Source organism: Urocampus carinirostris, chromosome 12, assembly GCF_059441175.1.
Source record: "Urocampus carinirostris isolate Australia breed hairy pipefish chromosome 12, RoL_Ucar_1.0, whole genome shotgun sequence".
NCBI classification, from domain to species: Eukaryota; Metazoa; Chordata; class Actinopteri; order Syngnathiformes; family Syngnathidae; genus Urocampus; species Urocampus carinirostris.
The window spans coordinates 1,407,921-1,422,921 of NC_142360.1; the positions used below are offsets into that span (position 1 = coordinate 1,407,921).

At 39.5% G+C, this 15,001-nt stretch overlaps 1 protein-coding gene and 1 pseudogene across 2 annotated transcripts in view; both read right to left on the reverse strand.

The window, feature by feature from the left end:
* mindy4 (MINDY lysine 48 deubiquitinase 4) overlaps positions 1-15,001 on the reverse strand; it is a 56,919-nt gene that overhangs the window by 40,379 nt on the left and 1,539 nt on the right. The gene's annotated exons all lie outside the window — the stretch shown is intronic.
* LOC148354614 (U2 spliceosomal RNA) lies at positions 13,499-13,626 on the reverse strand (annotated as a pseudogene).

Here is a 15,001-nt window from a genome sequence, read left to right on the forward strand (position 1 = left end):
AAATGTATCCAATGATAAACCACTGTCCTGCTTTCTCTCTTTTCCATATCTTTCTTTCTCTATTTCTCTGTGTATTTTTTCCCTCTCTTGCTTTCTTTCCCTTTCTCTCTTTTGTATTCTTTCTCTCAAATCTACTAGTCCGGTGTTGTGCCTAATTTCTACTCCCATGCAAAATCCTCCCCCCCTCGCGTGAACGCACATTCTGCTGCGCTTCCGACAAAAGCGATCGTATTCTATATAAGCTTATCAAAACAATAAAACGAGCTAATTAAAACAATTAAGCGTTCGTAGTCTATATAACGCGTTTATTAAAACAATAAAGTGCGATCGTATTCTACAAAATGCGTTTAACGCGGATGCAAAAGTCACCAACGTCAATGTACGCTATGATTTCCGCGATCATAACTAATTGTACACAAATAGCCTTTATTTGATGTACTATAATAGCCTTATGTAATGTATTTTTATTGAGAATTAAATCCTGGTTGCATTGGATCCCGCGGTGTAAACAAATTGTTGATTGTTTTTCATTTAAAATCCAACTTCCCTGCCTATACTGTTTGCAAAGTAAGACAAGCTTTAAACCTATTATGTTTTTTGGTTTTGGGATCCAACTACAGAGGAATACCTCCACTTTGTGCTGTGTTACTGAATAGGTATTCGACAAATCTAGTTCGATTTTATTACTACAATTAATAACAATAATAGTAATATTACGAGAAACGTCTTCAAATTCACTGTGCTGACTTATTTATGCCACAGAAGGTTACTCTAGAAGTTACAAGTCTGTATCTCAAACAGGATCTATTTTAGCAGGGGAGTCGGATTTTGGCAGGTAAAATGCCTGCCAAAAATTTCATGGAGAGGCAAAGACCTTCAAAAAGGAAAAAAAAATACTCTCCTCCCAGGAATGTCTTTTTCTGGAAAAACAGGATGAAACAAAAACAGACAAAAACAAACAAAAATTGGACAACTAAAATGAACAACAAAAAAGGCTCATTTTTTTTTGTGTGGTTCATTCTTTTCAAAAGTGAAAACAAATCTCCAGTTAAGCAATGGTTATCTATAAGGTCATTGATAGAGACCGCGAGAATTAAAATAAACAAAATAAAACAAAATGAAAAGAACCCCAAAATCTTTTTCGCAACTGTAGCATCGCTAGTTAGACAACAGATTAGAATACGATTGCCTGGTGCCCATTCATCAAAAATTGTATGCATAAACAAACCTTCAAAACCCTTTTTCATTAAGAAAAATATTGACTCTTAAATTCTAGCAAAGGTCACAACCGGCATCGATAAAATGTGTGGATGTCTTACTATAAAAATAAAAACAATATCAAAAGCATTATTGAAATATCGCCTGTTACCAAGATTGATGCTTCAAGTTTGAGACCTAACGTCGAAACGCATCAGAAAAACCTTTGAATGATAAGATGTATTTTCTTTTAAATGTAAATACCTTGTCATAATACGTTCATTACATGATCTGATTAATTTGAAAAGACCTTTTTTTTTCTCTTCTGTTATCTCAACTGTCAAAGTTGTTGACCTAGCATTTAAACCTAGTATTTGTTAAACAGAGAATAAACAAAAATTGTCAATCAAAGAATCAATCAATTAATCAATGCTATTTTTGATTAGACCAGTAAGTATGATGTTTATCGTTGTGGGGTCTGATGCCCTCCCCCATGCAGATCCTCACGGGAGGATAGAGTAGGACGTTCTTGGCGGCTTTGATGGTGTTTTTCATGAGCACGCCTCCTGGCACAAGCATGATGAACCCGGCTTTTTGTCTTACACCTTCAAAGTATACATCTCCAACAAGTCTGCTCTTTCCAGTGATGGGGTCCTGCACCCGGTTGATCCACACATCCATGACGGCCGCACCCTCTAATCATGTCCGCTGAGATGATGTTGGGAATTCCTGTGGCGGCGATGACGATGTCTGCGATTTGAGTGTGATGCCGGAGTTGATCCTTCGGAGTGTAACGGTGAGAGATGGTCACAGTGGCATCACCTCCTGGTCTTTCGTGTGCAGTAGCATGGCGATGGGCATACCCACGTTCTTGGGTCACTGTCTCCTGTGTGGCTGAGAGAAACAGATAGAGAGAAATTGAGATAGAAAGATAGAGATAGACTTAAAACATTTATTAAATAGTTTATGCTAACCATATTTTATTCCCCCCTGTTGAGAAACTTCCTGTGGCTTAATTAAACTTGAAAAACAACCAATTCATTTATGTATATAGATTAGTATATTATATAAATCCCCACTATAAGTTGCCATATCCATTTTGAGCATTATATCCCAAAACTCCAACTCGAAGAAAAACAATTAATTTTTTAAATTGTTAGTTCTAAATCTCAAATTTTGCTTTTTTACTAATTCCAGTCACTGAATCATTTTAACCATTATGCTTGTCAGAATCACTCACCCTGATTTGAGTGATAGAGTGTTTTCTTCTTTGTGGATTGGTCATAGTTCAAAAATTGTGTATGCACTTATTTCCTTCTTACCATTTTTCTTTTCTTGATTTTTTTTACGTGTTATTTTGCTGTTGGCCATCCCCCTCGAGGCAGACCAGGGTAGATTGTTAAATCATCAACTTAGCCAAATAAAACGCTTTTATTGTTATGATTCACTCTTTGTTTTGCCTTTTGTAAAAATCATTACCGATGTATTATCTTATCCGTAAGTAAATTTGTTCAAAATAACGGTATTTTACAAAGAAAGCAGGTAATTCACGCTCAAAGTGAATGACTTTGCGAAAATGAAAAATACCATCCAAAAATGTTTTCAATGTGGGCGATACTCTAATGGTGTATGGTCATTCTAATTGATTATTGTTAAGCTATTTGACAAACAGTTGAACTGTTTTATATTTTAGCATATTTTTTTGTGTAATATTTTCTATCCGTCCAAAACTTCATAATTTGAATTTTAAAAAAGTTATATGAAGAGCTTATTCAGAAGACAATTTTTCATCAATTACGGACAAAACTAGATTTTAACTCTTATTTTACTGAATTCTGACCAAAAACATTTCACGTGTCTCAAAACTTCCCCCAAAAACTCAGTTCAACTTTTATGAATACAAGTGAAATAAGATAGCATTTAAAATTTTGCAGGATAAATGTATCAATCTTCCTCGTGTACATATACACTTTGTATTAACAAGACTTTGTATAACTTCAAGCAGCTGTATTCTTGAATGTTCTTGTGTTCCAGGCTTTGATTTGCGTATTCCACATTACATTCACCATTTGAATGTTGCTTTTGGCCCATCAAAAGTACTTTTTCAAAATGTGTCCATGTCAAAAACGAAATGACTGTCTTTTTTGTCAGTTCCACTGACAACCAGTTCAGGTATCTCATGTTAGCTGTCCGAAAAGCAGCTGGGGTGTGCTCCATCACCCCCGTGACCTCGCTGCTTTTGTGGAATTTAGTGGCACTTAGAGTCTCGTTAATTTTATCGTGCTTACGTACTGGGATGTTTTAGTAAATTAGCTGGATTATTCAATGGCCTTATTTTTTCTCTAAATTAAAGTACTAGTAGACATTATCTTAGTTTAATTAATTTCTATCCATGTATTTCCTGTGCAGTTAAATTTTTAAATTATCATGATCTGTCTCGAAATCAATTAATCCGTTATTTTTAAATTCCTATGTTCCTTTCCAGGGTTGATCAATCTGTTTCTCATTGTCTTCTAAAAATGCTCTTTTCCATAGACACTGTTTCTTTTTAATTTAACCAAACTACAAGTCAGCATTTGTTACATATTTATTAATCACTTGTCAATCAAAACACACTCATTCTTAATTTTTTTAGTGTGGAATCAATTGTCCTACCAAAGGATCTTGTCCTTTGGGCTAAACTCATCAAAATTCCAAACCCTCACACCATCTAAACATCAAAAATCTCAAAAAATGCCAACTCGAACTCAATGTCAAAACTTTTTTATCGTCTTTTCCTCTCTCTATAATCATAATCAATCTTTTCTTATTGATTCAATTTAAAACAGTGCATACTTGTCACTTATGAATTATCTTGTTGACTCGCATTTATATTATTATCATTATTCCGTGCAATAGTCTTTGTTCTATGCAGCCCTTCGAGATCCCTTGTGATTAAGGCTATACAAATTAACATGATCTGGCCCGACTATCATTACTTGTGGTTTTTTTTTCCCTTTTTTAAAAAGAAAACACTTCATTCAGTGACTGACATAGCTTCAGCTACGTTATTAATTTCTCGAATTTTCTTTTCTGTGTTAGTATGTCGTTATTTTCAAACTAATTTCAATTTTTTTATTATTTGAAACGATTCAGATCACCTGCTCTTTTGTGTGCATTATTTTATTGAGAGTAATCTGTTATTGAATATGAGAAAAAACTAAGGAAATAATATATTTACGTATTACGCCTCTTTTGAATTTGTCCATTTACGAACGAACGAGAAGATGGACACTAAAATTATGGACGGTTTCCAGTCACCTTCTTTGCCTTACTCGTCCTTGCTTTATTAGGAGCAAAACTACACGTCTTAAAAGTTTTTACCCTTTCGCTATTCGCATATTCAATGAGAAATGATTAGTCTTGTTATTTACATATTCTTTCTTTTTAAACTATTCTGTATAATTATCTTGTATTATACACCCAGTATTTTCTTTTGCCCACGTACCTGTGTCCTAGACGCATTATTTTTGCTGGTGACACAACTTTTTTGCCACAGAATTGTCATTATCACCCAATTACTGTTTAACAAAGATTTACTGCACTACAAACTTTTGATCGTTGTTTTGGTTTCGCGGTTTGAGTTTTTATTTTTCTGCACGCCGATCTTGGCTAACGAGATCACGTCATTGTTGGTGGTAATTGTTGTCGAGTGAAGGTTAAGTCAGTCTTTTTAAAGGAACCGGCTTTTTTGGCTCAATTCATTAAAGAGAGACGGCTTTCAAACGGCTCACTTGCTTTGATGATTGATATTACGAATGATGTTGTACAAAGAAGGTAAGGAAAGAAGTAAGTATACAGGACTGTCTCAGAAAATTAGAATATTGTGATAAAGTTCTTTATTTTCTGTAATGCAATTAAAAAAACAAAAATGTCATACATTCTGGATTCATTACACATCAACTGAACTATTTCAAGCCTTTTATTATATTAATATTGCTGAATTTGGCTTACAGCTTAAGAAAACTCAAAAATCCTATCTCAAAATATTAGAATATCATGAAAAAGTATACAAGTAGGCTATTCAACTAATCACCGGAATCATCTAATTACCTCGAAACACCTTGCGAGGGTTTCCTGAGCCTTAAAAACACTCAGCTTGGTTCAGTAAACTAAATCACAAGTATGGGGAAGACTGCTGATCTGACTGCTGTCCAGAGGACCATCATTGATACACTCCATCAGGAGGGTAAGACACAAAAAGACATTTCTCAAAGAGCAGGCTGTTCACAGAGTGCAGTTTCAAAGCATATCCACAAAGTCTGTTGGAAGGGAAATATGTGGCCGGAAACGCTGCACAACCAAGAGAGATGACCGCAGCCTTAACAAAATTGTGAAGAAGAGCCGCTTCCAGAATTTGGGGGAGCTTCAAAGACAGTGGGCTGAAGCTGGAGTCCAGGTATCAAAAGCCACAGTTCACAGACGTGTCCGGGAAATGGGCTACTATAGCCGTATTCCCATGGTCAAGCCACTTCTGAACTCAAGACAACGGAAGAAGCGTCTGACTTGGGCTATGGAGAAGAAGCACTGGACAGTTGCAGAGTGGTCCAAAGTCCTCTTTTCAGACGAAAGCAAGTTTTGCATTTTATTTGGAAGTCAAGGCGCCAGAGTCTGGAGAAAGGCTGGAGAGGAGCAAAATCCAAGTTGCTTGAAATCCAGTGTGAAGTTCCCACAGTCAGCAATGGTTTGGGGAGCCATGTGAGCTGCTGGTGTTGGTCCACAGTGTTTCATCAAGTCCAGAGTAAATGCAACTGTGTACCAAGAGATTCTAGAGCACTACATGCTTCCATCTGCTGAAAAGCTCTATGGAGATGAGGATTTCATTTTCCAGCATGATCTGGCACCTGCCCACAGTGCCAAAACCACCAGTAACTGGTGCACTGACCATGGCATCACTGTCATTGATTGGCTTGCTAATTCCCCTGACCTGAACCCCATAAAAAATTTGTGGGGTATAGTTAAGAAGATGAAAGACACCAGACCTGCAAATGAGCTGAAGGCCGCTATCGAAGCATCCTGGGCATCAATAACACCTCAGCAATGCCACAGGCTGATTGCCTCCATGCCACGCCGGATTGATGCAGTAATCCGTGCAAAAGGATTCCCAACCAAGTACTGAGTGCATCAATGGACATTTTCAAATGTTTAATTTAGTTTTGCTGTTGTAAAATTATTTTTTTACTTGGTCTGAGGAAGTCTTCTAATATTTTGAGATAGGATTTTTGAGTTTTTTTCAGCTGTAAGCCAAAATCAGCAATATTCAAATAATAAAAGGCTTGAAATAGTTCAGTTGATGTGTAATGAATCCAGAATGTATGACATTTTTGTTTTTTTAATTGCATTACAGAAAATAAAGAACTTTATCACAATATTCTAATTTTCTGAGACAGTCCTGTAAAAGGAGAAAATAGAAAAAGACAGGCCTGTGGCCATTCCCCATTACCATCAACAATTAGATGCAGAAAATGAATTAATAATTTGATGATCAATAATGAATGAATACACACATGTCGACTATATTTTTGTCACCGATTCACAACCTCAACCTTGATAACACTAAATCTTGGGGACCCATAGATCCCCTAGCATGCGAGTTCACCCCAGCCCTGAGGGGCAAAATGAACTCTGTACACTACAATATCTCTATTGATCTATTCTTTTACATCTATCACATTATCATTATTGAAAGTTCAGATGTAAAATGATTTCATATATATGTTTATGGTTCATACCGGCCGCATATAAACACAAAACATTTTCGGGTTACTCACCTATAACGCCCTTAGAGCGTTGGCATACTCCTTTAATATCATCAACATTGTTATTTTACTTACCATTGTTCATCCCATGTTATATCTTCCTCATCGTTCCATCTCCTGTTTCCTCCTTCGTCTGGCCATGGGGGGGGGTCGTTGAGTCCAAATGAGACATGAACCAAATCTCTAAAACTTATAAAGCAGCATTAGTGAATTTCCCTGCGGGGATTGTGAATCTACCTGCGGGGATGAATAAAGTATCTATCTAACAATTTTACAGTAAAATCAAATTTTACAGTATTCCCATTGTAGTATTTTTATGATAGTTCCATAGTAATATTTCTGTAGTCTATAATATTTCTTATTGTGACAATGAAATAGTGTAGTGTTTGTATAGTATTTCTATAGTATTTTTGTGGTAGAATTTTTATTATTGTAATACTTTGCCTTTGCTTTTCTTTTCCCTTTGTGGTTAACTGCACATGAATGGCTGGATTAAACCCGAGAGGTTTAACTCTGACCCAATTGTGGAAAATTTTCTTTGATTAATTTGTTTACCACTGTGCTCAGCATCTTTTTCTATAATATAATTTGTGTATGTATTGTGTGGTATGTCTTTCTTCTTATTCTAAAGCAAAACAAAATGTTATGTCCAAGTTTATTTGCCTTCAATTAGATATTCATCCTTGTAATAATTTTCTTTTATTTTTGTAGCTTATCTATAAAAATACTGTTATATGTTTCTTGCACAATGTTGACAATTTTTTGCACTATGACTATTTTTGCACCAAATGCATATTGCACAAACCTTACAATACCAAACTGTACATAACATCCTACATGCCGATATTTCTTGTGTAAATATTGTGTAAATTATAACTATAACCTTATCTTCTCTGTTCCATTACCTCACTTTACTGGAGTGTCATGCCCAATTTCGTTGTCACAATATGTTAACCCATTTTGTAACGATGACAATAAAGGTATATTCTATTTTATTATAAATGGTCTGCATTTATACAGTGCTTTTCAAGTCTATGACGACCTCCAAAAACACTATATAGATTCAGATTCAGATCTACTTTATTGTCATTCTAGTACACGTGTATACAGAACGAAATGTCGATGCATCTGACCCCCACAGTTTCCTTGAATGTACAGATATAAATAAAGTTGTATTGTATTTTGGCTACGTATAGTATTTTACCATAGTGCCGATAGTGCAAGAAGAGTAGCTAACCAGATGTGCAAAATGGGCAGTCAGGTTAACAAGTCAGGTACACGGTAACATTAACACTGTAACAATAACGCTGTAATTACAATAGTGCAGAGAGCAATGTGCAAGGAGTGGCAAGCTATAAAAAAAACTGCCAGTAGTGCAAAAAGTCAAATTAGCAGCCGTTTAGATTTAAGTTAACTATATGTTAGATTGACCATTTAACAGTCTAATGGCCAGGGGGACTAGACTATTGCGGAGCCTGGTGGTCCTGCACCGCACACTGCAGTACCTCTTCCCAGAGGCTAGCAGAGTGAACAGTCCATGATGGGGGTGAGAGGGGTCCCCGGTAATGTTCTTAGCATGGGCTAGGCAGCGCTTCTGGCCAATGTCCTGAATGGAGGGAAGTGTAGTCCCGATTATTTTCTCTGCTGTCCTCGTTACCCTCCTCACACTACCCCAGTCGGTAGCGCTGCAGCCTCCACACCACACAGAGATACAGCTGGTCAGGATACTCTCTATGGTGCCCCTGTAGAATGAGATGAGGGAGGGTGGGGGCAGGTGGGCTCTCCTCATCCTCCGCAGGAAGTATAGGCGCTGCTGTGCCCTCTTAACCAGTGATGCAGTGTTCACAGACCAGGTGAGTTTGTTTGTAATGTGCACCCCTAGGAACTTGATACTGCTGACAACCTCCACAGCCTTGTTGTTGATGCAAAGTGGGGCATGGTTGGGCTGGTTTTTCCTAAAGTCGACAATGATCTCTTTAGTTTTGTCAACATTCAGGACCAGGCTGTTGTCCCTGCACCAGCCCACCAACTGCTCCACCTCCTCTCTGTAGGCCAGGTCGTTGTCATCCCTGATGAGGCCCACCACTGTTGTGTCGTCAGCATACTTCACGATGTGGTTTGTGGCGGACCTAGGGACGCAGTCGTGTGTCATCAAGGTGAACAGCAAGGGGCTTAGGACGCAGCCTTGGGGGGAGCCCGTGCTGAGGTAGATGACATCTGAACTGTTCTGACCTATCCGCACTGATTGGGGTCTGTCACAGAGGAAGTCCAGCAGCCAGTTCCGCAGGGGGGTGTTGAAACCCAGGAGTCTCATTTTGTCTACCAGATGTTGTGGGATGATGGTGTTGAATGCTGAACTGAAGTCCAGGAACAGCATCCGCACATGGGTGTTCTTCTCCTCTAGATGTGTCAGGCTCAGGTGAAGCGCAGAGGAGATGGCATCCCTGGTGGAGCGGTTTGTCCTGTAGGCAAACTGAAAGGGGTCGAATGAGGAGGGGAGACTGGAGGTGATGTGCTCTTTAACCAGTCTCTCAAAGCACTTCATTATGATAGGAGTCAGTGCAACGGGCCGGTAATCGTTGAATGATAAGATCTGGGGTTTCTTTGGCACTGGGATGATGTTGGCAAATTTGAAGCATGATGGTACTTTGGCTTGGTCTAGCGAGGTGTTGAAAATGTCTGTTAGTACACAAGCCAGCTGATCGGCGCACTCCCTAAGTACCCGCCCCGGAATGTTGTCCGGGCCTGGAGCCTTCCTTGTGTTGACCCTTCTCAGGGTCTTCCTCACGTCAGATGAGTCCAGGTGGAGTGCTATTTCGTCCTGATTTGGAACCGCTTTCGCTGCAGGGGTGCCGTTTTGTGCCTCGAACCTTCCAAAGAATTTGTTGAGGTCATTCAGAAAGTCCATGCAAGTGTTCTGCACTGGGGCGGTGGTTGGCTTGTAACTGGTGATGGCCTGAATGCCTTTCCACATATCCCTGGTGCCGTGACCCGTGACTTCTATCAAACTCGCCGAACCGAGGACTGTCCTACCTGCCACATGAGCTCACAGTATTTGAAATTTTAGTTACATGAGCGATATTGTTTAGCTCATTACAGTGCAGTGTCACAGTGATACGAAGGCTGCTGATTTATTTTGTGATTTTGACTTATTTACATTTTTTTCTGTTAATCTTTGAAACATGTTTAATCAGAGCAATGTGTTAGCTCCACAATTTGACACACCTATGCACTTTGGCAGGGGCATGTTTACCCCCATCCCCTCTGATAATAGTTCTACCCCAGGTGGTGCTACACATAGAGTAGAGGCAGTTTCCAGTGTGAGCACCCATAATGCAGCTGACCAACATGCTAGCCTACCTTCACCTCAGGTCAGACCCACATCTACGCCAAATTCCACGAGTGAAATTTCTGAGGGTTTAGCTGATCACATGACAAATATTATTCAGGAGATAGGAAATAAATTGGCTGATAGCATATTCTCAAATATACAGTCACATAAGATAGTAGCTCCTAACGCTGCTGCCACACAAGATGTAGCAAACAGATTGAGTCAGGTGGTTACGCAGAGAAAGGTTAAGGAACCCCCGTCATTTATTGGGGATGGCTCAGACTCAATAACAATACATGAGTGGGAAGATCTAATGAGGACATTTATTAAAAGGAGTAATGTGAGACTTGAAGAGCAAGCAGAGGAAATCCTTATACATTTGACAGGAAAAGCTAAAGATGTAGTTAGGTTTGGCATTAGAAACAGTAATATAGACGTCTATACCCGCCCTGACATGATTTATAGTCTTCTCAGGAAATACTTTAGCTGTACCAAGTACTCTGCTGTCCCTTTAGCTGACTTTTATTCAACTTTGCCCAAAAACCAGGAAGACCCCTATGACTACTGGCTGAGACTAAACAGAGCAGCTGACCTTGCCTCTGAGTGCTTGAGTGAGCAGGGCAAAACATTTGACAACCCTGAAATAGAGGTTACTCGCATGTTTATTAGGAACTGCCCATGCAAGGAACTGGCACTCACTTACAGATCAAAAAACATCGAAAAGTGGTCAGCATGTGAGGTACTAGAGGTGCTGAATGAATACCACGCTGAGAAGAGCTACAAAGCAGATTCCCTTCAACAACCTGCGAATAGAGCGGAAATTGCCGTACACAAAGCTGAGGTGAACCATGGTCCAACCCTCATGCACGAGCCACCTCAAACTTCGAGCCCACAGTATGTCTCTCTAACGGACGTTATTAGTATGTTGGAGAAGGTTCTGATACGTGTTACATCAAATCAGTTTCAAGAGAGAAGGCGAGCTCCAACCAGGCGACCTGGAGACAGACTTAATGGTTTCACTGACAAGCCATGTATCATTTGCAAAGAAGTCAAACACAGTGCTCTCTCTCATTGCCGAGACAAAAACCTTTGCTTTCACTGCCATGCCCCAGGGCATTCTCGACGTGATTGTCCAGTGACGAAAGTTGTCCCGCTGCCTCAGGGAAACTAACTGATCTGCGCTTAGGGGAGAACAGTGCAGATCAACTGAGTATACCTCCCACCACTAATGTGAAGCCTGACATGCAAGATAACGAATCAATTTATGAGTTGTATAGCAACACGATACCTCCATCGAAGAAGCTGATCTTTCAGGGGTTTCAGAGAATAGCGGAGACTGACGAACTGTTTCACACACCTGTACTTGTGCAAGAAGGCCCCACTTTCAGAGCGCTGTTAGACAGCGGGTCGATGGCTTGTACAATAAGTGAGGACACTGCGAAGTCCCTGCTGCAGCAATTCCCTGATATGATGAGTTACACGGCCGATAATTATGTCATTGTAGGCTGCGGTGGACACCAAGTTTCTCCCAGAGATATGTACGACATTCACGTCACAGTTTACGGGTGCCAAATGATAATACCAGTAATGGTGGTGCCAGGCCAGACAGAACAGATGATCCTTGGCAGCAATGCCATCAAATATATTTTGACTCAATTGAAAAGTACTGATGGATATTGGAGATTAGTTTCCACTCCTGACAACGGTCTGTCCGATAACCACAGTCAATTCCTGTCAATGCTTTCCAACACAGAGAGATGGAGAGGTGATTGCATTCCAGACAAGGTAGGGACAGTAAAAATCAAGAGTTGCGTGACGCTGAATCCACGGACCGAGTACGTTATTTGGGGCAAGTTACCCGAGTTGGCCGGGACGTCTGCGGGCAGCACAGTGGTTGTTGAGCCAACCCAATCAAAGGCTGGGCCCAGACAAGTCCTTGTCGGAAGAGTTGTTACTCCACTCTGGGGAGATGGATCTGCTTATTGTGTTGTCCTGTTCTTGTAAAACAACAAGCTGACTCTGTGGGAGTGCCGTTGACTGATCTCCCTTCTGCAGAAGATTGAAGTTGGCATCTGTTCCCATCACTTGACCCACGCCACCAGTGGACTGAGCACTGAAGACAGCAGCAATCTCTTCTGATGTCACAGAACCATTGGAGCAAGAGACGCCCGATTAGAATCGCAGCTGGAATCGGAGGGGGACACGGAAGACGACGACGAGACGGACGAACACCTTGATGATGAAGACCAAGACGAAAGAGATGGAGACGACGCCGGGTCTGCCGGTTCCTGGTTACGGTGCAGCCTGCAGTGACGCCCTTGAAGCCATTTTATTTTTTTGATTTTTGGATGGAAAGGGTCCTTTTAAATAGCTGAATAAATATAATGTGTTGCGTTTCATACTTACCCAATTTTCAACAAATTATTTTTTATTTAATTAAATTTTTCCCTTTACATTTCTCTTTCCTTTTCTCACACTGGCTCTTTAGTTCACCAGTATGTGAAAACGACAAATAATCTCCCACTTAATTTTAATTTTTCCTTCAAACCAATTAAATATACTTTAGCTTCACCTATTCAATGTGTAAATGATGTATCTTGATCCAAGAAGTTATCTTACTTATTTGTACTCCAATCGTAATTTTTAGATGGAAGTATCTATTAATGATTTTTCAAAAATTTTGTATAAAAATGCCTTTATCTCAAATTAATCTATTCCAATTCACTCAATTGGATTTTTCCTCGTCTTTCCAGTCCTTAATTTTCCAATTTTGAACTGAAAACAGGAATATTTTATCTTTTTTGGTATTATCTTGATTTAACGTATCTAAAATCACTCAAACATATTTTTCCTAAACTTCTCACTCCTGAATTTATCGTGTTTCCAATTGAAAAACAAAAAAAAATTTGGACCGAAATTTTTTTGGGGCGGGGAACCCCATCTGGCCCGCGGCCCTTAAGTTGCGCACAGTTCGTGTGAAACGCCAATTTTTCAAAAAGTGAATTTTCTCGACTCCTTACGATATGGGGTTATTGTTCTATCTTCATTATTCATTATCCATTATCCGTTATCGGTCAGTTCATAATACGCTACAAAGCCTAGGAGCCGGGACACTTACTCTCAGCCAAAAGGCCAAGCTAAGGTCCTAGCCGTAAAGCCTTGCTGCGATCATTGCGAATGCACCGTTCCCGGAGGTACTGCAATACCGGGCCGATGCGTGGAGTGGACAGAGCAAGCTCTTATTCCATCTCCGGATTGCAAAAATCAAAGATCATGGCAAAGGCCAAAAGGCCAAGTTAAGGTCCTGACCTGAGCTTCACATGCTGACATATCTGGATTCTCATATGTGCTATCAATTCCCCCTAAAACAACACATTTCAAACAGTCTGTTACTTTTTTTAAAAACGTTTTACTCTCGTTTCAGGAGCACTTTCGTTTACGGCGTTTTTTGTTTTTTTTTCTCTTCTTCCTCCCCGAACGCATGCCGTTTTAACGCGTGCGCTACAAAAACACACAAGACAAGGAATAAAAGATCATAGGACAGAAGACAAACATTTTACAGGACATACAAAGGGCCCAGACAACCGGATTCTAATTAAATTAGCTTTTTTATTTTTATTGAAGCCATGCGTTTACACAATTGCAGAGTTTTTATTGATTTTTTACACAATTACCACAGGGGACGCCGCCATCCACGGAATTTAACTGTTTTTCAGAGGGCTCCGTCGCCCTTAGTAGAACTTAATTAATTTATTTTAATTAGGGGACTCTACTCCATCCCGCGGCACTTAACTGTTCAGAAATGTATATTTTTGGGCCAGTGAGCGGACTATCTTAATTTTCCCGTCCCGAAAATCATCTGATCCCGTTTTAAACTATAAAATAGTTTAAATATTAAAATGCACCCTAATTGAACTGGCATTTTCTTAGATGTAAGGGTTATATACTTAGCTAAGATTTTTTAAGGCCTCATACAGGCCTGGCGGGCTATGTCTCGCATCACTATAGTCTCCCCCGGTTTATTTATTATAAAATGGCTTTTTCTTAAATTTATTCCAAATTTATATATTAATAAATGATTTTACCTGAATGCGTACGCCAACTTGGTACAAATAGAGGTTTTCTGAGCCGATTTAAACACATATTTCGTTGTTAGCCTCATGTTGCTATCCGCCATTTTGTTTTTCGCTACGAGCATGGCATGCGTTCGTCTGCAATCCGCGAAAATCAGCCCAAAAAAAAACAACATCCGGGTCACGGCACCAAATAATATGAGAGATATACAAGATATAAACTCTCTGTTAGCAGAATTATTCAGATAAAAACACTTATTGAAGTTTTAACCTCCCTCGCGAATGGAGCGAGCACGGCAGAGCTGCCATCTTCCCAGGTTCCCGGGGCCGCGCTGACAACCTCCGGTCAGTAGGCGTGGTTTATTGATTTCACACATAAACAGGAAATGAAGTCACAATAAGCGCGACTTCACAGTAAAATAAAATTGAGAAACGTATTTACAAATAATGGATTTAGACTGATCTTTGAAACGTGACTATGTGTGATGATTGCTTTTATATTAGGAATATAAAAACAGGTTAATTTCATAGCATGGAAGTCTGAGAAATACACAACCAAAAACAGTCAACTTTACAAAGACATATACTGACTTTCCTGCCCA